Below are 25,325 nucleotides of genomic sequence, written 5' to 3'. Positions count from 1 at the left end.
CTCTGGATATATGCGAAATATGCGACGCACCCTTTGCAAAGAATTTAAAAAGAAAAAATGTGAACATAGCGGTTGTGGTGGTTGTTTGTCAATAGCGCAATATTGCGGTTATTGCGACAGCCCTACATCAGAGGAGCAGTACTCCTCTGGACCTGAAAAGAAAAAAAAAAAAGAACATTTTGATTCTATCATGAACTCAGTAGAGTTTACCCTATTGTATTTACATCTTATTGTTTCATAATGACAACCCCCTATGGCGTGACATCCTGCAACAAGGGAAACAAGTTCTGACAAAAATGTCTAAACAAGTCTAAACTGAAGGCGTGCAGCCGGGCTCAGGTAATCGCCTGTACTGGAGGTGAAGCCTGACTCATTAATCCCCTGCTGTTGTGGCCTAGTTACCATATGCTGTGTAAGGAGCAAGCCTCAGCAGGCCATATGCTTCTGAGACAAGCTTGACACAAATCTACCTGTCAGGCAAGACCTGAGAGACACTTCAGCAGCAACAACCAGGAGGACTGCCCCAGTGAACTCTGGACGCTTCCCAATGGAGCAAAGTGCTGTAAATATATATATATATATATATACACTGCAGTCTAGGAAGGGAACTAAAGCACTCTACTGATATTCTCAACAAGGTAAAGAGGTGTTTTTTGTCAGTTGCATTTGATCACTGACCGGAATATCAGATTTATTGTTACCTCCGCCAAGGCAGAAGGCCTAGGAAGGAGGTTATGTTTTCACCGGCGTTGGTTTGGTGGTTTGTTTGTCTGTCCGTCAGCAGGATTCCTCCAAAAGTCCGCAATGGATTTGAATGACATTTTTTGGAGGGGTGGGGTTTGGCACAATGAACAATCCGTTAGATTTTGGCGGAGATCCACATCATGATCCGGAATCAGGAATTATTTTAAGGATTCCGATCAGCCAGAACATTAAGACCTCAGGGTATAACACATGCACAGTGTAACTGATGACGCATGACCCCGCCACTTTCCTTCAGAGAGAGAGACAGAGAGAGAGCGGGGGGTATGTAGGGACAGCTGTAGATTCGGCGTTTTTTCACTTTAAACTCGGTGGAATTACAGTTGTTTATGTCAAGAAGAATGATCCCAGTCACTTCCACACAGTGAGGCATACAGCTTATTAATTAGACACTGGTATCAGATCGGTACTTGGTGACAGCTGATACCTATCAGGACTGAAAAAGTCGGATCGATGCATCCCTATTATAGTCCAAAACTATTCTCGATCTTTGAGGCTGATATCAATCTAAAAGTTAAAAAAAATCTCAAAAGGATGTATACCATAAACATTTTTTCATAAGGATTCCCTGAAATGTTTTATTTTTTATAGTGACCACAATGTGTAGTGGATGAGACAAACTATATCATATATACTTAACACACTGTCACCTGTAAACAAAGTATAAATTGATGATTTTTCCCCCTCCAGTACCATGTTGTGGAGAGAGCTGTAGTTCTTTTGGCCCTGGGTACTGTCTGCAGTACAGTTTAAAACTACAGATGTTTAATGCAGCTGTATTTAAGAGAGAGGTGAGGTGAAAAGTCAACAAAACTGCCACAATAACTAATGTCCACACGGTGAACCTGGGGCTTTTGGGGTCCTCTGGTGGTCTGGTTGTCCAGTTGGTAACTCAGCCTTGTTGTGCTTGGGTGTGTATGTCTAAGTTGTGGTGCAAATAAGGAGTGACCGGTGACGGGTTAGTGCTTAAACGCCATATGTTAAGAGTGTAATCTCCCCTACAGTACCAACAGCTGTCCTTGGTTGTGGCACAACAGCGACTAAGCCTCCGTTCTCAGTGGCTGCTGCTCAGTAGAGCGCTGGTCAACAATCTGTTCAACATATTGAAGACAAAACAAAAAGCAACATTTTAAAAGAGGTTGCCAGGCTGGCAACCAGGCATCAGCTTTCGTTGCAAACTGAAAATATGGTTGCCATTTTTAGTCATCTTATATTTTGAGTAATTAATAATGAAAAATGTCATGTGTATGTTGTACAGGCTTTGCAGTATAATTTTACGTCCAGCTAAAAAATGCCGGGATAATATCGCCTCCCGAGACTTCACACATTTCCTTTTTGTTTTTCGTTCATAATAGTTAATCTGGTTCTTCAGTCAGTCAGTTGACTCAATTTGCACATTAGTTTGTGTTGACGGGTTAGTCGAACCTTTCACCCTACAGTCAAACAACTTCATTTGCTTCACCATGGTCTCTAAAACAGTTACCAGCGTTGTCTGGTTACGGTTCTGAATGTAACAGCAATATTTAAATATCACTAAGACTCCGTGCGGAGCAGATGCATTCACGTTCAGTTTGTAGCGTCTGTCGGCTGACTGTCTATTGATAACATGCCGCTGATACGCCAAAAATAACAAAATGTTTTTTTTCTTCTGTAAACAAGCAAAACGACGGCGGGTACGTAATGTTATCAGTGTGTTCTCGACCACCGTGTAACACAGTGTAACACCGGTAATACTGACTACCGCGACAAGCCTAGTGGTTAGCACTGCCGCCTCACAGCAAGAGGGTAGCAGGGGCCCTTCTGTGTGGAGTTTGCATGTTCTCCCCGTGTTAGCGTGGTTTTTTTTCCGGGTTCTCCGGTTTCCTCTCACAGTCCAAAGATACGCAGGTTAGGTTAATTGTTGACTCTAAATCCGTGGCGGCTGGTGACTCAAAAAATTAGGGAGGACAGGTGGAAAACCAATCCACGGAGCCTAAATCAAAAGGATTTGTTTTGTTATGTATTTAAAAGTAGTTCACAATTTACACGTTATAATTAATTTCCTAATATGCTGCTGTCTGATACTTTACTGCCAGTTCATCACGTACAGTACAGTGGTAGAAACTGAAGATGACATTTGGACATCATTGGACCAACGCGAATCCACCAATCTCGTATTCTGCTGGTTGTTGATTGGAAGGAAGCTAAGGGAGGTTATCTTCCCTTTAAGCGTCATTTGATGTGTTTTGGCCAATCACAGATAAGCATGAAAAAAAAATTAAATGCATTAAATTGATAGGAGATGTCCCGCCCAAAGGGAGGACAGGGACATGCCATGCTCCTCTACCCCCCACGATGCCCACAAGCACTTCACACACACAGGCTGCCCTTTCCCCTCTGCCCTGCAGGTGTCGCTGTTGAATGAATGAATGAACATCTGTGTTCATCTCCAGTAACTACAGAAACAGGGTAGTATTTAGTGCTAAATCATTTGCTTCTGTCCTCAGCGTCTATATCTAACGGGGCATCGCACATAGAGGAAGATGAGGATGAAGATGAGCAGGGGGAGGAGTTTGAGTTTGATGACGGGGATGACATCGGACCTCCAAAGATGAAGAGTGACTTTACCGCAGACACTGCGGTGTCTAACCTTTACGCCAACACCAACGCAGCCCAAGAGACAGCAAGGCAGGGCGTGAATGGAACAACCAGTACAGAGCATAAGGGCCAAAACTCCCCACTGCACCACCAGTACTGCACAGGTGAATATAGCATGTACATAATACATATGGATATATTAAAATAAGGCTTGTAGATGGCATTGTAATGTTATTTTTTTTTTTGACAGATATGGAGGTCAGAGAGTCACCAGAGGGGTAAGTTATGATGGAATAAATTACAGCCTGTAACACATACTAAAGAAAACATTGAATTGACCACCCTAAAATCTGTAAGCCAAGCATAAGCAGATCTCCAAAATGGAAGTATGTCTCGTGATAAATTTGAAAAGTTCTTTGACCTTCTATGACCTTTAGATTAAAATGCTTGTTGCAGACGTTCCACCACCTCCTCTGATCTGGGAGTCACTGGAGAGTCAGAGAGTTTCTGGAAAGCGGGCTGTATTTATGAAGGTAAGAAATAAGAGGAATGTCAGTCTCTGATAAGACCCCCCCAACATCTGGCCTCCACATCCAGCTGTGAGCTGCTCAGTGTCCATATGCTCACCAAAGTGAGGATGTTTTTTTGTTTGATTGGACAGTACAGGCATCACATCGGGCCATGGACTGGCTCAGTGTGGTTTCAGAGCTCACGCTGCGATTAAACAAAGGTACACAGCCTGCCTGTAGTGGTAGTTTTGGTAGTAGCTAGCTTGTAGCAAAGGTACCAAAGTACTGTTTATACAGTAATTACTTTCCAAATGGGAATTTCCTGCTTCCATTGAAATGCAGCCAGTTCATCTAGCTGTTAGTATTAGCAATAGCTTGCTGTCCTTTGCTCTATACCCCTGTATTGTATTTGTACATAAACTCACAGTTCCTGAGGCCTGTACTACAAAGCAAGATCAACATACCCAGGGTATCTTTTCGTTATCTGGTTTAATTAACCCCTAAAAATGTTTTTGTTTTTTTTCCGGCAGTTTTTGTTTGTGTGTTTTTCTTCTTTTATTTTTTTTTCTCTTCTTTTGATTTTAGATTTTATTTGTCTTGAACATGTTTTTATTGTGTTTTTTTCAAATGTGTTATATGTATTGTTATATGTTAGGTTTTTGTTGTGTGTGGACCCCATGAAGAGTAGCTGCTACCCTGGGCGGAGCTAATGGGGATCCGAATAAAGAATAAAGAATAACAACCACGATCACACTAAGCGGTCCTACGATGGTGGTTATCAACTCGGTCGGTCAACCCAGGGTTTATCAATCTGACTATGAGCACTTTCACATAAAACAGGCGGTGTTTGCAGCATATGACCAATCACAAACATGAACAGAGCGGCATATTTTACAAAGGAAGAGCAAACTATAAAATTAGACAAATACAAAGAAGTTCAACACATAATCCAGACTAAAAAGAACAGAGTCGAAGCTGCAGGAAAGACAGCTGGCAAAAGAAATAAATGCCGATGTGTGCGAATGTGTAAATTAACAGACTTATAATATCACTGTCCCCTCAAAAGCATGTGTAGATCTGACTATAATTACTTTGTGTATTCTGTTAAATTAATAGGTTGCTTATAGACTACAATAGAAGAATAGAAGATACTTCATTATTCCATTTGGGGAAATTGTGGCATGAAAGTTAATTAAACCTTCTTTCAACTGCGCCCGACCCCGACGGTGTGAAACAGACAAAGAAAGACAACAGACAACGAAAATATATGAACATAATTCAAAGCGTTAAACAGGCTAACCTTCATATCACCCACAGCATATATAAAAGTACCGGTAGCAAAGTAACGCAAGGCAATGCATACAGTCTGCGGAACTGTAAACACACGACTCTGACGTATTTATTAATTTATTTTTTATTTGCTCCCAAGTTTCACCCCGTCGGAGTTGCAGCTGAAAGAATAAGGCTAAAAAATATTGTCATACACGTTATAAGAATACACCAACGCAGCACATTCATTTAATGGAATACACACATGTAATTATAGTCAGATCTATCGGGCTCTAGATGGGGCAGCGATATTATAAGCCTATTAATTTATGCATTCACACAGTCTACATTTTTTGTTGCCATCTGTCCTTTCTGCATTTGACAGTTAAGACTGTGTTGCTTTTAACCTGGATTATGACTTAAACTTCTTCATATTTGTGTAATATTATTTCACAATCCACGCACCGAGCTTTGATTGGTCAGTAGGCGGTTCTTTTATGTGAGTTGATCTGTTATGTATCTCGAACTTGACGTGCCCCGGAGCAGGTTAGGTGTTCAGCCTAAGTTGCCTTGGCGATGTACCCCGGTAAGAAGTGAACCACTGTCGTAGGACTGAAAACCCAGAGTTAAACCTGAAGTTACCTCGCTAACCCCAAATCCTGCTTCGTAGTACAGGCCTCTGATCTGTGAGGTTTTTCTCTGTCTGTGTATGTGTGTGTTCACACCACCAACCCACAAACACAGAGCATTCATCCTACCATGTGAATGGTACTTTATAATGAGTTCAATCAGTAGATCGTACACGTGTAGTTGTGAAAATATTGAAGTAGTGAGCTTTGTGTTTTGGCAGAAAGTTCTCTTTAATTGTATTTTGCCAGTCTAGACAGGTCACAGTCATGACTGTTCTTCAGAGGCTTCCTGTGTTATGAATTTAAGTTAGTAATCTTCCCTGAAGTCAGTGAACCTTTCATTAGAGAATGAATCAGTATTCCAAGTCTTTAAAGAAATCACAGACAAGTGTGCCTCCTTTGAGTATAACCCTTTCCATTAAACGTATACAGACATGCGTACATTGTACCAAGACATTACATCCCACTTTGAAACTGCAACCTTATAGAATACGAAGTTTAAATGTAGGCATGCAACCTAAACACAGTTTAAGGACCCACATTTTAGTGCAAGGTGAGTTTGGGGAAGCTTATCACCATAGGTTTTTTGCCACAGCGACAGATCAGCATGTAAGCTCTATTCCATCATAAACTGAGGCCATTTTATTGAGATTTTCCATATCAGGAGTATGTATGGAGATGTTTATTGAGAGATTGCTCTGTACTGAAGTAAACTAAAACTAAAAAAAGTAAAAATTCTATATGTGAGGATAGAAACTATGACGGAACTTAAATATGTTGCATCGCACATCAACGACATGTCATGTTGCGTCCTGCTGCAGTAGGATGTACTGCAGCAATAGATTACACAATATGTACAGGGATCAAAATCGAATGTACTATAGTGGATCACATGATAAATGATGTTGGATTTATCATGACATAATCTACATTTCATCAGCACATTGAGCACAATGCTAGTGCTTTGCTTTTTGCTTGATGATAAATTGCTGTTAATGAAATAGCTGCTGGTGTTTTCACAATTAAAGCATAAAAAAATATCCTGAAAGGGAGCTATTATTATACATATATATATATATATATATATTGGGGCTGTCAATCGATTAAATTATTTAATTGCTATTAATTGCATTATTGTCCGATTAATCAAACATTTTTTTTATCTGTATATGTATATAAATGTATATTCAAGGGAGATTTGTCAAGTATGCAAATATGCTGCTTTATGCAACTTTATGTATATATTTATTATTGGAAATTAATTATTAACACAAAACAATGACAAATATTGTCCAGAAACCCTCACAGGTACTTAATTTATCATAGAAAATATGCTCAAATCATAACATGGCAAACTCAACAGTTGTCAGTGTGTCAGTGTGCTGACTTGACTATGACTTGCCCAAAACTGCATGTGATTATCATAAAGTGGGCATGTCTGTAAAGAGGAGACTCGTGGGTACCCATAGAACCCATTTTCATTCACATATCTTGAGGTCAGAGGTCAAGGGACCCCTTTGAAAATGGCCATGCCAGTTTTTCCTCGCCAAAATTTAGTGTAAGTTTGGAGCTTTATTTAGCCTTTGTGGTTTTTTGAGTTTCATATGATGCCAGTATCTCCACTCTAGCTTTTAAAGTGAGCGCTACAATCTAAAAATTGCACGTTGCGTTAATATGTTAAAGAAATTAGTGGTGTTAAAACGAATTTGAGTTTTAGACAGCAATCAATATAATGTAAAGTGTATGTCATTTTTACAAAGGCACTGCGGTACTTGAACCAGTGGTTTCATTGTTTTGTAGAAAAGCCTTCTTTAACGGCAGAAGGCAGTCAGGACGAGTCCGGCAGTGCAATAAACGGGTGCAGCCCACAGCCGGACGCTGCTGAGGCCGAGGTGTCCTCTTCAGTCAGTCAGGACGAGTCTGGCAGTGTAATAAACGGCTGCAGCCCACAGCAGGACTCTGCTGAGGCCGAGGTGTCTTCTTCAGTCAGTCCGAGGTGTCCTCTTCAGTCAGTCCACAGTCCACAGATTGAACATTACGCAGCTGTGGTGGACAGACCAACCAACCGGAGTAGAGGGACCTGCAGCCCAGACAGTGTGTTCAGAGACCCAGAGGTCATCTATGACGACGTGCCTGCTGAGAATCTACAGCACCCAGTGGAAGGTAAGTCTCCAAGCAGTTTAAAGCTCCATCGTTTTTTACATTATAGAAGTCCATACAGGAGTGATCAGTGTGTAACTCTTCCACAACCATGCAGTATTTAACACTGGACTACACACTTTTGATGGACTGACTTAAACAATAGAGGCTTATAGGTTCTCTGTGCAGAATTCAGAGCATATCTATGATTGAGAGATTGCCTCCACATGGCTCACAACATGGCGACGGCTGCCTGGTGCTACAGTACAGTAACAGCACAAACAGTGCAAACAACGGCAACAGAGCTGACAGAGCTAACAGTGTTTAAGTCGTTTCACACCAAGCACGAATTTTCATCCGAAAAATTCGCACAGAAATTTATAAAAACAGATTATGTGGGTTCTTATGAATGCTTACACACCACTGCGTAACATAAGTGGAAAAATATTCTGATGGCTATTGATTTCAGTGGATTTCTGTCTTCGGGAATATATGTTTGACCAATGAAATCCTTTGGTGAGCGGGTACGAACTTCCAGGAAAAATTACTTTTAAACCTTATCGGTGTCATCCCTGTCTCACGTAGTTTTGTCCTTTTTCTGGATGCCAAATGTCACTTTCCAAAACGTGCAGTAAAGTTTCAGCAAAACTTTTCTTTGTTATTTTTTGTTATGTCAGTCTTATCTCCGGTGTCTCAATAAAAGTATGCAGAGTCATATTTGTGTGAAGTCCTGTAATATTACTCTACCCTGTCAGTCGACATGGTTCATTGGCTTCTAACGTCGTATTAGCCGGTTCCAAATCCTTCAGCTAGTCAACAAATGCAGGGATGGAGGCCCTGTAGTAAATTTGTATTTAAGACTGGGGTGCCGATTCGCAAAAATACCAATTCTTGCATTATGTTGCTTTAAGAAACAACAATTATGAACCCTATTATATGAAACTACACAGTATGTATTGTTCATCTGTTGGCTACAGATGTTGATGACATCTATGAAGACATCCAGAGACCTGATCACCGTGGCTCCAACAGCTGGAGCTCCAGTGAGTTTGAGAGTTACGATGAGCTGTCTGACAGCGACACTGTTCCTCCAGCCCGCAGCACTAGCAAGGTAACTCATTTGGAGATTGTCTTTTCAATGTGAATAATAAGATTAAGAATTCCGCACATTTCTCTGGTGTCTGGCAGGAAAACCTCTGTCCACAAAAATACCATGAGTAATGCTTCCTTTTGTCCATATTTTCTATTTAGTAGAGTTGAAATTGTGTGTAATTGTTCACTGGTAGTTAACATTTATCATATGTATACATCATGTGAGTCGTCACATCATATCATATGTTGAAGATTTGATGCCTGTTGTGAAACATTATGTTGAAGAGGTGTGTGTCATTTCAGTGAAATGACACATGGAAATTTGTCAGGAAATTGTGAAATTTTTGCCCACATACTGGATGTCTGCTCAATAATTGTTTTTCCTATCATGAAAGCATTATAATTTACCTTCGCCCAATACTCATTTGTACTGAATATGATGTAACTCAATGGCACCATCCCTTAACTAGCTCTCGACCTGCAGATTTTAACACAGACTTGTTATTGCAGCACTATCCATAGTAAGTTTACTGCGTCCAAAACAGTCCAATGTTAGCTCTGTTTTTGGTCTCCACCAACGCCTGAGAAACATATCTGTCTCTTTAGCTGCTAAACACTGACTACGTGAACATGCACAAAATATTAATTAATTTTTTGCCCTTATTCCAAAAAGTCATTATTGCTACTAAGCTGTTTACATGGCTAATGAAAATGTATATTCCACTAATATTCCCCTTTACATGCAGCCGTAAAAATATGATTTTTACAGAGTTTCCCACCAGTGGCAGACTTGTTTGACCGTACGATCACAGCCTCCGTCTTTCATTCTTTCAACCACCTTTTTGAAAAGGTCATCATTGAGATATAAAAAAAACCTTTTGATATTCAAGTCTTTTATAATGTTTAAAAGAAGGTGTGTTTCTCCTTGCGACCAGAAATGTGGGCTTTTCTTTTGGGCATACATCTCTTCCCCAGCCTTGCAAACTGTTGGATGGATAATTGGTTTGTGTACAACGCACAGAGCTGGCTGTTAAAAAAAAATATATATTTCCGAAAGCACTGTATATACCTGTCCAAAGAATGCAGCTAAAACCTGATTAATATCGGCATATCCCACGTGTTAATCGGAAAAAGGTCCATTTGGAGCGAATTCAGAATATCCAAAAGGAATATGCTGACCCATTTCAAATTCAGAATATTGTCATATTCATAATGATAGTGGAATATTAGCGTGCATGTAAACGTAGTCAATGCGAGGAACTGCAGAGTTGGTGATGAGTCTCTGCATGTTCGGCACTACAACGACTCCTTTCATAGTCATTCGACCTAATGTTGATATAGAAGAATATGGATTAATGCAGCTTTAAGATCAGGTGAGGTTTCTAGCTGGATCTCCAGTGGAGTGAATATGAAACTGAATGTTGTGACGAAACAGTCAATCTGTGGGTATGAACCTTAAAAAGTCTATATTGGTCCTACCCAAAAATCACCTTGGCGAAGAATAGCCTCAGCTACTTTATAAATAACGTACAGTGTGAATGAAACCTGGTTTGATGAAAAGAGGAAGTGAATTATTTCTGGCAGTCCCTCGCTCTGTCAGCACTTCTGTGTTCTGCTTCTGTCACTCTATGTGTTACTCCTGCGTTGGACTTTCCCCGCTCAGCTCATGTGTCAGTGTTTTGAAAAGGACACAGTGTAACTGGAGTGAGCTTTCAGTTTGGAGGTGTTAAAAAAAGGAGTTTATCAGCTAGAGGACGTCTCTCAATGTCTTGGATAAGATGGAAGCTATGATGAGAGTTTTTAAGGAGAAATAACTTGAGGTACGTGTCTTGTCTTCTATGGCTATAGATGAATAATAACATTAACTAGAGCTGAATCACATTACTCTTTCAGTACAGTTGAAGTCTGGAAAACTGTCACCCACCTAAAAGTTGAGCGGAGTCTTGTTGACTTTTAATTTCATTAGATCTGACCTGATTTTAAATCATATTTTGATACGTTTATACTACATAAGCAAAGTTCATGTGTGGCATTGGCCATAAATGCATTTAGAGAAGTCTGGCCATCAGCCTGTGGTGTATAAGTAGGCACAATAGACCGGGGTTGAGTTTAGAGCTCAAGGAGGGGATGCTGTTTTCTTTAGTGTGATGGTTGCAGGTGTGTTTAGATTGTATTAGTTTTAATGGGTTTGAACAGGCTGTATCAGTTCTCAACAGACATTTGTGCATTTGATATTTTCTGGCAGTTTTTGGACAGATTGGAAACAGTTTTAATGGAAACAGGTTTGATATTATATTTACAGAAAGGCTCATTTGCAGATCCCTTGTATGTTGTACATTGTAATTGTTTATATTTCCACACAAGGTAGTGTCTGAACTGAAGCTGGTTCACCGCTGGTCAACAGTAGCTTAGTTTGCCTGGCTTAAGAGGGCACATATACGATTCTCTATATCCAGAGCATTGATATACACCCTGGACAGTTCTCCAGACTGTCACAGGGCTGACACATAGAGACAGTCAACCATTCACACTCACATTCACACCTACGGGACATTTAGAGTCAACAATAAACCTAACCTGCATGTCTTTGGACTGTGGGAGGAAGCCGGAGAACTCAGAGAAAACCCACGCTAACACGGGGAGAACATGCAAACTCCCTCAGTTGAGATCAGTTGAGGAAATAGCACCGCCCAGCAGCCGGAGCACAGCCAATAGGAACGCTCTCTCTCTGAAATGACCTGTGATTGGCCAAGGTCTCCTGTCAAGGGCTAGATTTTCTAAATCCTGAAAACAGAGCCATGAGGAGGTGCAGAAGTCTAGTTTTCTCTCAGAACACTTGAATTACAATATGCTGAAAGGTTAATATGGAATTTGTGCCCAGTGATGCCAAAAAATTCTGCCTACTGCAGATTTAAACATTCAGTAATAGTTCTCCATAGTAACCAATCGGATGTAAATGCATAAGCCCTGATCCTATGTCCCATATTTCAACTGTAAAAATGCAACAGTATGTTACTGCATACAACAAGATCACTGAATTGTCTTAAATGTCTTACAGAGAAGGAGTTATTGTCACAAAAGGTCAGCATTGAAGTCTCCCATAACTTAAACACAATAACAATTCAATTTTATTCAATATTCCAAAATATTGCCACTCCTTCTGCAATTTGATCTCAGGCACATTTTTTTTAATAGTTGATACATGCAGGTTAGGTTAATTGTCGACTCTAACTTTTTTTTACAAGGTACAGCACATGTGGTTTAAAAGTTAGGGAGTCATCAATCAAGATGCTAAGGTAGTTGTAGGCCTTGACAACCTCTCTTTCCATCCACAGCAAGCACCACAGGAACATTTTGTGACCTACACTTTGCGTTGGAAAACAACACAAGTTTGGTCTTATCTGCATTTAAAACAAGTTTCAGCTCATGCAGTGTACTTTGCACAACAACAAAAGCGTTTTGTAGATATTCAACAGCCTGTATAAGAGATGCCGCCCAGCAGTATACCATGAAAGTTAGTCAGTGTAAGAGGTTGAGGTGTAAGCAACATTGTGGCTTCAGTATACTCCTGGCCTCAGTATATGATGCTGCTTTTGTTTTTCTTCTGGTGTGTCTGCTGTCTGTTGTTGGACCTCCAGCTGCCTGCAGATGTGCTGAGGCTGAAGGAGCGTTGTGCCGTCACCAGGAGGGAGTTGGCGGTGCGTCTCGGTACACCTCATGCTAGCCACATCAGACAGAGCTGTGACAATAAGGTAGGACTCTGGCTGAAACTGATCACTTCTAATGTTTCTCTTCAGTCCTCCTCCTCTTTTTCTGCTGGCCCTTTAAAACCTGGGATTAACCAACGAAGCAATGCGATACAAATGAGGGCTGATAAGTCAAACGAGATCATTTAAGTTTTTAACAAATTGTTACATGTTTGTATCAGATTTGATAATCTGCCATAACCGTGGTTATACATCTGTTTCTCCCTTTGTGTTTTCCAGGTGCAGCAGTTGATGAAAGCAGCGAGGAGTGGTACCAAGGACGGTTTAGAAAAGACAAAGTTAGCCATGTTTCGCAAAGTGTCATTCCTGCAGAGAAAAGATTCCACAGGTGCAGAAACTGGAACTGGGATTAACAAATTCAACTAATCTGTTCAGTTTGTGGAAATCTGCTTTACCGTTCCGTTTAGCAGCAAGAATGCAGAATGTGTCAGTTTCTTCTTGTGCATACATAACAGTGTGCAGACAGGCCAGTCGTGACCAGGCAAATGAACAGTGGCAGACAGGCATTACCATGGAAAAAAGGATTTACAGGCACAAAAACAGCATATCAAGAGACAGACCTGAGAACCCACAAAAACTGGACAAAAAAAGTTTCCACCAACAAAGAATAATGTCAATGCTTGTAATGAAAAAGCTGCTGTTGAGTAGTATTTACTTCTCTGGAGTAATATGTCTTGCAAAATATATTTATTGTTCAGGTGTGGTGAACAGGCTGCATGAAAACGAGGTCACAATTAACTGACAGGGATGAAAACTGCAATTATGCAATTATAAATATCTGTGACAAAGCTACCAGAACAGATTCACCTGTTTTTCTTTCTCGGTGTGCATAAAGTGCTTGTGTTTGATTTTGCAGGTGAGGGAAAGGATGATGCAGGTTACATGGATGTGTCTGTGTGTGAGTTAAAGCATCCTCCACCACAACTCTGCCCCATGCCAGAGGGGCTCAGCAGCCAGCAGGTGTGTATGTACACTGCCAGGTGTAAATGCCTGTGTATCAAAATGACCAGACGATCTTGGAAGGCCAGCTTTTGTTTATCTATGCAGATCTATTTAGTGCTGTGGAAATAATTATATAACATTATACTGACTTTACCATGTGAGCCATTACAGTACAGGTGATTCTATGTTGTTGTTGTTTTTTTTTACCAGGCCTTTTATTAGTGACTTTGTTTGTGCTGACCTCAGCAATTATTTGAGGCACAGTCATTATTTTAATATCAGCTTTTATTATTTTAATTTACAGGATGCAATGTGGTATATTGATATAACCCCTAAATAGTTTCTCATTGCCTCCTTCAGGTTGTCAGACGTCTCATCCTCAGCTCCATCGTGCAGAGTGAGAGCAGCTACCTGGACTCTCTCAAGAGAATCCTCCAGGTGAGTCACATCTCTCCTCAGAGTACCACTACATGTCAGTGTGGAGTGGCTTTGTTTCTATGGGAGAAAGTAAGAATGGAACCTATTTAAAGGACTGTGAGTCCAGCTGTTTCTGGTTTGTGTTCACTGTTCACTGCGGAGAAGATTTTAACAACACCAGAGCATCAGTGATGATGGAGCTATTCTGTGGTGATAATATTCTTTTACTTCAAAATCCAGTGACATTTTAAGAAATTATTTAGCTATCAAGAAATGATTAAGGACGTCAAAGGGCAAAGTACACACGTTGATCTCCAGCATGCACTGAACTGCTGAAAAAAAAGACAAAAAACAAGAATGCTATGTATGCCGTGTAATAGACCACAGATCTACAGTATGCCAAGCTGACCTTTCTCTGTCTGTCAGGAGTACCAGAAGCCTTTGCTGGAGCCAACGAACTGGATCCTAAACCCCAAGAAAGTGCGTCAAATCTTTTACCGTCTGCAGGAGATCCATCAGTGCCACTCGATGTTCCAGATTGCCCTGGCATCCCGCGTGGCCGAGTGGGATCACAGTGAGAAGATCGGAGACCTGTTTGTCGCCTCGGTCAGTCACTCACATCTTTCCTTCACTGATTCCTTCTTCATTTCTGTCCTTCCCTCTGTTGGAGGTGTCCAGCTGTCTATCAAACACCACACCATAATACAGGCTCTCTCCTATGAATATGTAGTCTCTGAGCCACTCTGAACCACAGGGCCTCTCTCTGTAGATGAAAAAAGCTCTTGTTTCAGAATTAAACATTACATTATAAACAGAATCAGAAGCACAGCTTTAACGTTATCAGTCAAAAAGCCTTAAAGGGGACATATCATGCTCATTTGGTTTCTACTAGAACATTTTTATATGCTTTAAAGTTAAAAAAACATATTATTTTTCTCATACTGTCTGTCTGAATATACCTGTATTCACCTGTCTGTCTGAAACGCTCCGTTTTAGTGCCTGAAAACACCCAGTCTGCTCTGATTGGCTTGCGAGAAAAATATGGTTCACCTTTGCAAAGGTAGTTCTCAAGCTGTGGGTGGAGATACTCAGATGGGGGGGAGGTATATTCTAATGAGCCTGCATGTGACATAGGAAGGGGAGCCAAATCTAAATGGTGGGTTGGTAGGCAGAAGAAGTGAGTTTTTCATGATATGTTCCCTTTAAGATCCAGCTCTCCTCTTGTATCTCCCCTTAAGTGGCTTTATGGTTGAAAAACTGGCCCCACTCTGTCTCTCTGTGACCCTTCATGGTCAGCTCTTCATTGACGCTATATGAGGTTAAATATTCAAACCAGGAGTTTTTATGGCTGCACCCTTCCATCAGATCAAAAATATTATACATGTCTATAGTGCATCATTTTATAAACATTTCCCCAAACAACAGCTTGATGTATTTGTTATCTTTGGACACTTTGTGATTTCTCCACTGGAATAGTTATTCCTTACTGAGCCACCAGTAGGTCAGAGGTTGAAGAGGTGACGTTTAGGTGAAAATCTTCTAAAAAACAGCAGTTAGAGTGTGTTAAATTAGTGTGTGTGAAGAGAAACAGTGTACTGTATCACTGGTGACTGTGAACATTGTAATATAAATTATTTATCAACTGTAAAGTCCTCATGTCGCACTCTTTCCTTCACAGTTTTCAAAGTCCATGGTGCTGAACGTGTACAGTGACTACATCAACAACTTCACCAACGCCATGGCGCTGATCAAGAAGGCCTGCATGTCTAAACCTGCTTTCCTGGACTTTCTTAAGGTGCTCACACTTTGTTAAACCGTATTTAAACCGTAGTCCAGCGTTTGCTCTCTTTTGAGTTGTTCCATCCATCCATCCATTATCTATAACTGCTCACGTTGCGGGGGGGGCTGGAGCTGATCCCAGCTGACATTGGGCGAAGGCGAGGTACACCCTGCACAGGTTGCCAGACTATCACAGGGCTGACTCATAGAGACAGAAAACCACAGTCACAGACAGTCTGACGGAACTGAAACACATCCATTTTATCCACTTCTTTTGTTTGACAGCACGCCCGCCACAAACACTGAAACTGATAACATTTAAAAAAGATAGTGTCAACTTTTGAACTTGATGACTCTGTGCTGGGTGTTTCTATTATTCCAATCACTGAATGTATAGGCCTACATATTTTCAATTTTTACCGCAGCATTGAAACTCGGGCAATAAAGCATAAAAATTGCTTAAGGAGACGCAACCCAGAAACTGCCTGCATGACATAAATAAACAATTAAATAAATTATATATCTTAGATATATTATATTAATAGATATTGATAGTTTCCACAGCTTTCTTACTCTGACATTTAGGTCAATGTTAGGTAAACAGTTCTTGATTAACTATAATATTAGACAAAGTATACAGTAAAGTAGTGACATGTCAGTCAAAATATGATGATATGAATAGCAGCATAGTAATATTCAGAATTAACTCACTGACAGCACAGAGCTGTCATTCCTTACAACACTCTTTAAAGGGATAGTTTAGGTGTTTTTAAGTGCAGTTGTATGAGGTACTTATCCACAGTCAGTGTATTACCTACAGTAGATGGGGGTCGGCCCGTCCCCAGTTTGGAGAAACAGACAGGAGTACCAGTACGAGAGCAAAGCAATGTACTGCTGTGACGGGGACAGCAGCAACACGTATTTTAGACACCTAAAAAATATATATATTGCATTGGGTAAAAAATGGCGCTATCATTATTGAAGAGCCTGGTGCCTGAAACGTTACAGCATAATACAAATCCTTCCAATGGGAGCTATTCGGTGTGCAGACCTATTTTTTATTGAATTTTTTTTATCCAGCCCCCCCCCATCCTATCGGACACATTTGCGTGTCTTACCGTGTTTTATAAAAAAATGGTCCTATAACATAATAACTGTTCCTCAGTCAAAATGACCGAGACTGTCATGAAGAGAAAACAGAATAATGTTAGAAACATGTTTAATGTTGAAGCAGTCAGCTCACGCTGCTCGTGATAATAAAAAGAAAAACTGAGATACCACAGTGTTTAAATTGTCTTAAAAATGCCCATGAAAGGAGTAGGGCTGTGTGTTGGCAAGAATCGGGCGATACGTACGATACGTATACAGGTGTTACAATTCAACATATTGCGACATTTTGTGATACTGTTAGCAAGGCAATATATATATATATATATATATATATATATATATATATATTTTTTTTTTTTTAATTTTATTTTTATTTTAGGAAAACTGTCATAGTATAATAAATACACCATTTTAGAATAGGCAAAAATGACACATTTATACTGGCAAAACACAAAGAAAGCCCGCCGTCCGGTCCAAGACAGAATCACTCTGTACGGCTGATGGTCAAACCTATCCAACGCTTTCCTCAGTTCATTCTGCTGCTGCAGGTGAGTGACCGACACACTGATCCCACTGATCCCACATTAGCACGTCTCTCTGTTGTTTCAACGTCTGCACTTGGTTGTGGTCATCCTCATGAACTGCATGGTGAATTGTAGTTTTTGATAACAGTTTATCCTCTCACTATTCCACCCCCTTTTTTTAGAGGGGTAGGGGTGGGGGACAGGGGATGTTCAGGGGGAGATAAAAAGTCAACAGTAGATGTCACATAGAAGTGGTGTACATCATCTGAAAGCTGAGAACCTGAAGATTAGTTTGAGATGCAGCTCAGCACTGTGTGTCAAGTGATTCTTGTCATAAATCAGAAATACAAATTCATTAATTGAGAAATTAATCAATTAATTAATGTTGCAGCAATTTTTGGTTTGATACCATTTGTTACACAGATTTGGTGCTAAATTTAACCATTTTTTACCACTTGAGAATTGATAAAAATTATCAATAATCCCTCCAAAATACCACATTAAGACACCAAGACCTTGAGAAACACCATAGAAAAAGCCATGCTGTGATTTGGCATCAAAAACTTTTGACATTTGGAGATTTCTGCAAGAATTGGATGGCGAGCACTTCTATTCTGGAAACTTCTCAGAAACCCCCTCATTGTCAATCTACCTAGTGAAGCCATCCACCCTCTGAATGCTCTAGGTCTCTAGTTTGTGGCTGTAAAGTTTCATAAGGCTCTATTTCCACATCATGCAGGTCCCTCATTAAACCACTCATTGAAATTCTCCTGAAACTAATGATTGCTCAGCTACATGCACGTTCACCTGTAAATCACTAAAGCCGTTCTGACTTGAACCCCTTGGTTATGAAGCCTGTCCACATTTTCAAACAGGAAATGTAAATCTCTTCAGAAAGGGGCAGCATGTCGATGTGCGGTCAAGTGGAGTACTCTATATGGTTTCATTTCAATTGTGGCACTGAAACTTTGTGTTGGAGTTTCTGACAAGAGGAAGTGAAAGGCAGTAAGGCACTCCTGCTGTCTGCTGCAGTTCATTGTGGGTACTGGATAGTAAAAAATTACTCTTAATCTTCCCCCTCATCACCTGTTATCACAAACAAAGACAGGCGTGATTATTCTCTCATCCTGCCATCCTTAAAAGTTACAGAGTCGATACAAATGTGAAATCATTGCTTGTATCTGATACGACTGTTTGGAAGATCGAGATAAACAAAGGCTGATGTTCATCAGATCTCTACTGATGAACAGCCTGAAGAAGAAGCTTTCTCCAGCAAGCATCGTATCGTATCGCCAGATTCTTGCCAACACACAGCCCTAATTTCCACATTAGGTACCAGTGGAGGCAGTTGATAACAACTGTGAGAGTGTGCGCACAGCGAGGAGCTGACCAGTGTGAACCTCAGGGCAAGTGCATCAAAACGTGTCGCACAACTCTCCTCCAGTATACGATGCTTTATTCACCAAATGGTTCGGCTAGCTTGCCTGCATCAAGGTGATGTTGGAGCCTGTTTCCGGTATTAATCGATCCGTCATGTGACCTCCATAGATACCATGAATACAAAACAACATTATTATCATCCGTTTCTTCTAAAATACATTTTACAAGATACTTTTACTCTAAGTTGATACAAAAAAAGGACCAATATGTAATATATTTACTGTAATAAAATCATAAAATTACCATAATATGTCATCACAGATTAAGGAAACATGCTGAATTGAAATACTGGCTTCTCCGACAACAACGCTACAGCCAGTATGTCACATCATGGCTTTTTCTATGGTGTTCTTCAAGGTTTTGGTGTCTTAATGTGGTATTTTGGAGGGATTTTTGGTCATTTTTATCAATTCTTGAGTGGTAAAAAATGGTTAAATGTAGCACCAAATCTATCTGTGTAAAAAATGGTATCAACCATAAACATTTCTCTTGTCATTTTTGTATCTCGCGTGCAAGGAATGTGAAAGGAGCTGAGCCCCAATTCCTTGTTAACACTTTGTTGTGTTCTTGTTGTGTTGTATCAGGACATGTTGAAGAACACTCCAAAGTCCCACACTGACCGGCTCCCCCTGCAGCTGGCTCTCACTGAGCTGGAGACTCTGGCCGAGAAACTCAACGAACAGAAGCGTCTGGCTGACCAAGAGGCTGAGATCCAGCAGTTAGCACACAGTGTGGGGGACCGCAACCTCAACAAGGTGACACATGATGCATTATAATACACAGGCACAGGCTATTCATTATGGACTGAGATTGTAATATTATTTGGATTTATAAAGCGTGCTATTACCACTCACCATCTCCTCTTGGTGTCATACTTGCCAAACCTCCCCCGATTTTCCCGGGAGACTCCCGTTCTTCATTGCCCTCTCCCCAGTTTCCTCCCGGTGTCTCAATTCTCCCGATTTATGGCAAATTTTCACACTTTTATTCCGTGCACATCACAGCATGCAGCGCCTGAAGATGGGATTTGCTCGATGTATCAGAAAGGCGTCGTGGCGCAGCAGCGCAAGCCACTGGAAATAACGGGTTTCAGCGCGCAGTGGTGCCGTTGTCGCGTTGAGTCTGAAAGGGCCCTCAGTGAGTGAGAGAAGGAGAGAGAAATGGAGAGTACTAAGAGAAAGAATTACTCCAGCAGGGGCACAAAATGAATAGAAACTGATGAATATTAGTGTATGCTAGATATTCACACGCCAAGTTTATGCCAGAGGGGCAAATTATTCAGTTTTCTTTCCTGAGAATTAAAGGTCAAATTAAAAGTTTAACAAAAAATGCTGTTGCAGTGTACTATGTAAATGTAATGATAATATGTCTATTACATTTGCACATGTCTTGTGTTCAGTTGAACTACAGTATTTTAACTACATTAGATGATGATGATGGAGGATAGGTGAGAGAGCCTCTGGCGACCATGAATACCCAAACTGAATTTCATACTGATCTCGTCGGTAGTCATTGAGACACCTTGTGGTGGACCAAAAGCCACGGAAAGCCATTCCCATCAAGGCCTTTGACATCCAAAACTAATCAAGGGGCCAGGCAGCTACATTCCTGAGCTGGCCTTTGTTTGAACAGCACTGCCATTCAGCAAACAATCTGCCAGTTCTCATACCCGGCAGCCTCTAAAGAAGCTAATGTACTGATTCATATACTTCAGTGAGCGTAGGCGAGGGTCTACTGTAATCAGTGAACTGCTTTGTGCTTCCAGCTGCTGAACTCGGAGCAGAGGCAGCTGATTCAGTGCGAACTGCTGACCGAAATTGTTTACGGTGAAAAGGGTCAAGTTGTCAAGTCAAAGGAGCGAAAGGTCTTCCTCCTCAACGACACCCTGATCTGTGCCAACGTTAACCTGAAGTAAGTACCTCCTACTGTAGACCTCGAAGCTGCTCCAGGATCTCTCCTGTCATCTCTATTTAGAGCTGCAATGATTAATCGATTAGTTGATTAGTTGTCAACTAATAAGTGAACCGCCAACTATCATAATGCACGATCAATCAGTTTGAGTCATTTTTAAAGAAAAAAAAAAAAGTTGAAATTTTCTGATTCCTTCTTAAATGTGAATATTTTCTGGTTTCTTTACTCCTCTGTGACTGTTGTGGACAAAAAAAGACATTTGAGGACGGCATCTTGGGCTTTGGGAAACACTGATTGTGATGAAATTTGTGTGTTGACACAATGATGACATTTTATAGACCAAACAACTAATCAATTAAAGAGAGAAATAGTAATAGAGAATAATAATCGACAGATTAATCGATATTGGAAATAATCGTTAGTTGCATGCCTATCTCTATTACAGTTTATTATTTACATGTTGTTGTTTTTTTTTTTGAGTGATTTAGACTTTTGAAACAGCTGGATTTTTACACAAAACTCCTGCGTTGAGTAACTTGCCATGTTGTAAACATTTAGAATCTGTTTGTCCACCAGGGGTCCCCCTGACATCAGCAGCCTGGTTCCTGTTGGTCCTAAGTACACGGTGAAGTGGTGTGCCCCCCTGCTGCAGACTCAGGTGGTGGAAGTGGGACAGGACAGTCTGCAGAGCAGGGACAGCATCATCACAGCTAGACGCCACAGCTCCATCTCCAGCACCACTGGTACATCCACAGCTCAACATCTGACACATTCTGACACTAATGCATATATATACACCGATCAGCCATAACATTATGACCACCAGCCTAATATTGAGTAGGTCCCCCTTTTTGCCGCCAAAACAGCCCTGACCCGTCGAGGCATGGACTCCACTAGACCTCTGAAGGTCTGCTGTGGTATCTGGCATCAAGCCGTCAGTAGCAGATCCTTTAAGTCCTGTAAGCTGCTAGGTGGGGCCTCCGTGGATCAGATTTGTTTGTCCAGCTTATCCCACAGATGCTCGATTGGAGATATGGAGAATTTGGAGGCTGAGTCAACACCTCCAACTCGTCGCCATCCACATGATGAAAAAGAAAACGTGATTCATCAGCTCAGGCCACCTTCTTCCATTGCTCCGTGGTCCAGTTCTGATGCTCACGTGACCATTGTAGGCGCTTTTGGCGGTGGACACGGGTCAGCACGGGCACCCCGACCGGTCTGCAGCTACGCAGCCCCGTACGCAACAAACTGTGATGCACTGTGTGTTCTGACACCTTTCTATCAGAACCAGCATTACATTTTTAAGCAATCTGAGCTACAGTAGCTCTTCTATTGGATCGGACAAAATGGGACAGCCTTTGCTCCCCACCTGCATCAATGAGCCTCGGGTCTGACCCTGTCGCCGGTTCACCGGTTTTCCTTCCTTGGACCACTTTTGGTAGTTCCTGACCACTGCAGACCGGGAACATCCCACAAGAGCTGCAGTTTTGGAGATGCTCTGACCCGGTCGTCTAGCCATCACAATTTGGCCCTTGTCAAAGTCGCTCACATCCTTACACTGGCCCATTTTTTCTGCTTCCAACACAAAGTTCAAAATGTTCACTTGCTGCCTAATACATCCCAGCCACTGCCAAGTGCCATTGTATCGAGATGTTATGTTTATCGAGTCAATGTTATTCACTTCACCTGTCGGTGGTCATAATGTTATGGCTGATCAGTGTATATCCCGATCACAGCTATAAAGTGTTTAACTGTAACATATACATTACATTTGAAAACTGTGCTCATTGGTTGGCTAATTGTTTAATACATTTTGCCAACAAATGATTGAATCTTCTTATTGTGTCTTGAAAGGACCCGTGTGAAGGATTTAGTGGCGTCTAGCGGTGAGGTTGCGTATTGCAACCAACTGAATACCATGATGTCCTTTTCCCATTAATGAATAGATTCAGTCAAATTAGATTTTTTTGTCACACGGGTGCTAATGTGGTAGTGAATAATATATGTTTAGGTGTTAGGCTGGTATGGAAGCTGAACGTGACTCCCTGTGTGTCAGGTAAAGTGTACCTGGGTCCTCCCAGACTATACCAGGAGCTGGAGGAGCTGCAACATGACCTGGCCGTGGTGGAGGAGGTCTCAGTGCTGGTGGGCACGCTGCATGGAACATACCAGGTAACAATGCTCATTGTTCTCAGTTAACTTCACACAGAGGATATCTGTTCCAATCAGGATGCAATGACTGAATTCATATTATGTGGGACTAACAGAATGTTTGAATAACCTAAATCATGCTTTTGCTGTTGTTGCTTCTTGTCTGCAACAAAGCGCTGTCAGTCGATTAAAATATTTAATCGCAAGTAATCACAAGTCCATAGTGATTGCCCATAGTTAATCGTGAATAATTGCACTTTGTTCTATTCAAAATTAACCTTAAAGGGAGATTTGTCAAGTATTTAATAATCTTATCAACATGGGAGTGAACAAATATGCTGCTTTATGCAAATGTTTGTATATATTCATTATTGGAAATCAATTATTAACACAAAACAACGACAACTATTGTCCAGAAACCCTCACAGGTACTGCATTTAGCATAAAAAATGTGCTCAAAACATAACATGGCAAACTGCAGCCCAACAGGCAACAACAGCTGTCAGTGTGTCAGTGTGCTGACTTGACTATGACTTGCTCTAAACTGCATGTGATTATCATAAAGTGGGCATGTCATTAAAGGGGAGACTCGTGGGTACCCATAGAACTCATTTTCATTCACATATCTTGAAGTCAGAGATCAAGAAACCCCTTTGAAAATGGCCATGCCAGTTTTTCCTCGCCAAAATTTTGCGTACTTTCGGAGCATTATTTAACCTCCTTCCCGATAAGCTAGTATGACATGGTTGGTACCGATGGATTCCTTAGGTTTTTCTAGTTTCATATGATGCCATTGACATGCATTTTCTACTCTAGCTTTAAACCTACAAGTTGTGTAAAATAAATTAGTGGCGTTAAAACGAATTTGCGTTATCGCGTTATTATGGCGTTAACTTTGACAGCCCTACTTTAAACATATCTGTTTTCCTTAGACTTCAATTTTATAACTTTATATTTTGTGTTTATTCTCTTGCTTTTTTTGGATGTTGTCTCGTTTGTCTCTTTCATTTCCCCCTTTTCCCTCTTCTTCCTGCTGTGAACCATTTACGACTTATTTTTAGTGATATATAAATTAAAGATATAATTTAATATTTTTCATAAAAATACATACTATGAAGTCTTTGTAGTGGTGTCACTATGTTCCAAGATCTCATCAATTAACTTTGTAAGTACAACTATAACATAAATGGTCCATTCTTCCTTTCCCTTCTTGTTTTGCCGTGTCAGAATCTGAACACCACCGTGTCTCAGGACTGGTGTCTGGCTCTGCAGAGGCTCATCCGTCTGAAGGAGGAGGAGATCCAGAGTGCCAACAAGTGTCGCCTGCGTCTGTCTGTACCGGGCAAACCTGACAAGTGAGTGTCAGGAGGTTCATGTGTTTGGCGGGCTCCGAGCAGGGACAGTGAGGTCCCAGCTGTAGTTAGTGTGTAGGTAACTATACCTTTTGTTCCCAGGTCTGGTCGTCCAGTGAGCATCATTGTGGTCTTCAACACTCCCAGCCCTCTCAGTAAGATCTCCTGGGTGAATCGGCTTCACCTTGCCAAGATAGCTCAGAGTAAGTTCAGCACTGTGTACGTGCATGCGTCCAAGGCATCTAGGAATTGTCTAATTTACTTTACTTATCACAATTTAGAGTTACCTGACAAAGCTGGTAGTTGTAGCTTGTTTATTTATGTTAAAAAATGATGATTGGTGTCAGTATCGATCTCAAACACCCTGTACCAGTGGCGTTTTTTTTTTTTTTTTATCCCTACTTGACCTGTGACTTTCCAACTAAAGTAAAAAATCCGACACAAGTCTCTGACTTGGGGTCCCCTGATCCTTTGGATCCCCGGATCTGTGCCCAGAGGGCCTGTTCAGTGATCAAACCATGGTCAAGGGATACATTTAAAAACCAGTCAGGGTCTACTGAATTTGAGAGGCAGAGGCAGAAGGTCTCTTGACCTGTGATTGGCCAAAGTCTCCCGTCACGGGCTAGATTTTCTAAAGCCTGAAAACCGAGCCATGAGGAGGTGCAGAAGTCTAGTTTTCTCTCAGAACACTTGAATTGTAATATGCTGAAAGGTTATTATGGAATTTTTGCCCAATGATGCCAAAACATTTCTGCCTACTAAAGCTTTAATTAAGTTTTACGCCTGTTACGCCTAGCCTTGCCAGCTATCAAAGGATACCAATCACATGATATCATCCACTGACTAAAACCGCAGACAGTGGGAATTAAAAGCAGATAAACAACAGACATGCACAACATTAATTTTCTGTCGAGGGAAATCTGATCATCATGCTCCTAATTTGTAAAAGCCTATC

The 25,325-nt window shown here is 41.0% G+C and overlaps 1 pseudogene; it reads left to right on the top strand.

Moving 5' to 3' along the window:
* Positions 1 to 25,325, top strand: part of LOC141772250 (rho guanine nucleotide exchange factor 10-like protein) — a 44,611-nt pseudogene that overhangs the window by 6,212 nt on the left and 13,074 nt on the right.

This window comes from Sebastes fasciatus, chromosome 8, assembly GCF_043250625.1.
Source record: "Sebastes fasciatus isolate fSebFas1 chromosome 8, fSebFas1.pri, whole genome shotgun sequence".
Lineage (NCBI taxonomy): Eukaryota > Metazoa > Chordata > Actinopteri > Perciformes > Sebastidae > Sebastes > Sebastes fasciatus.
Note: the sequence above shows the minus strand (reverse complement) of the source record. Positions and strands in the feature narration are given on the sequence as shown.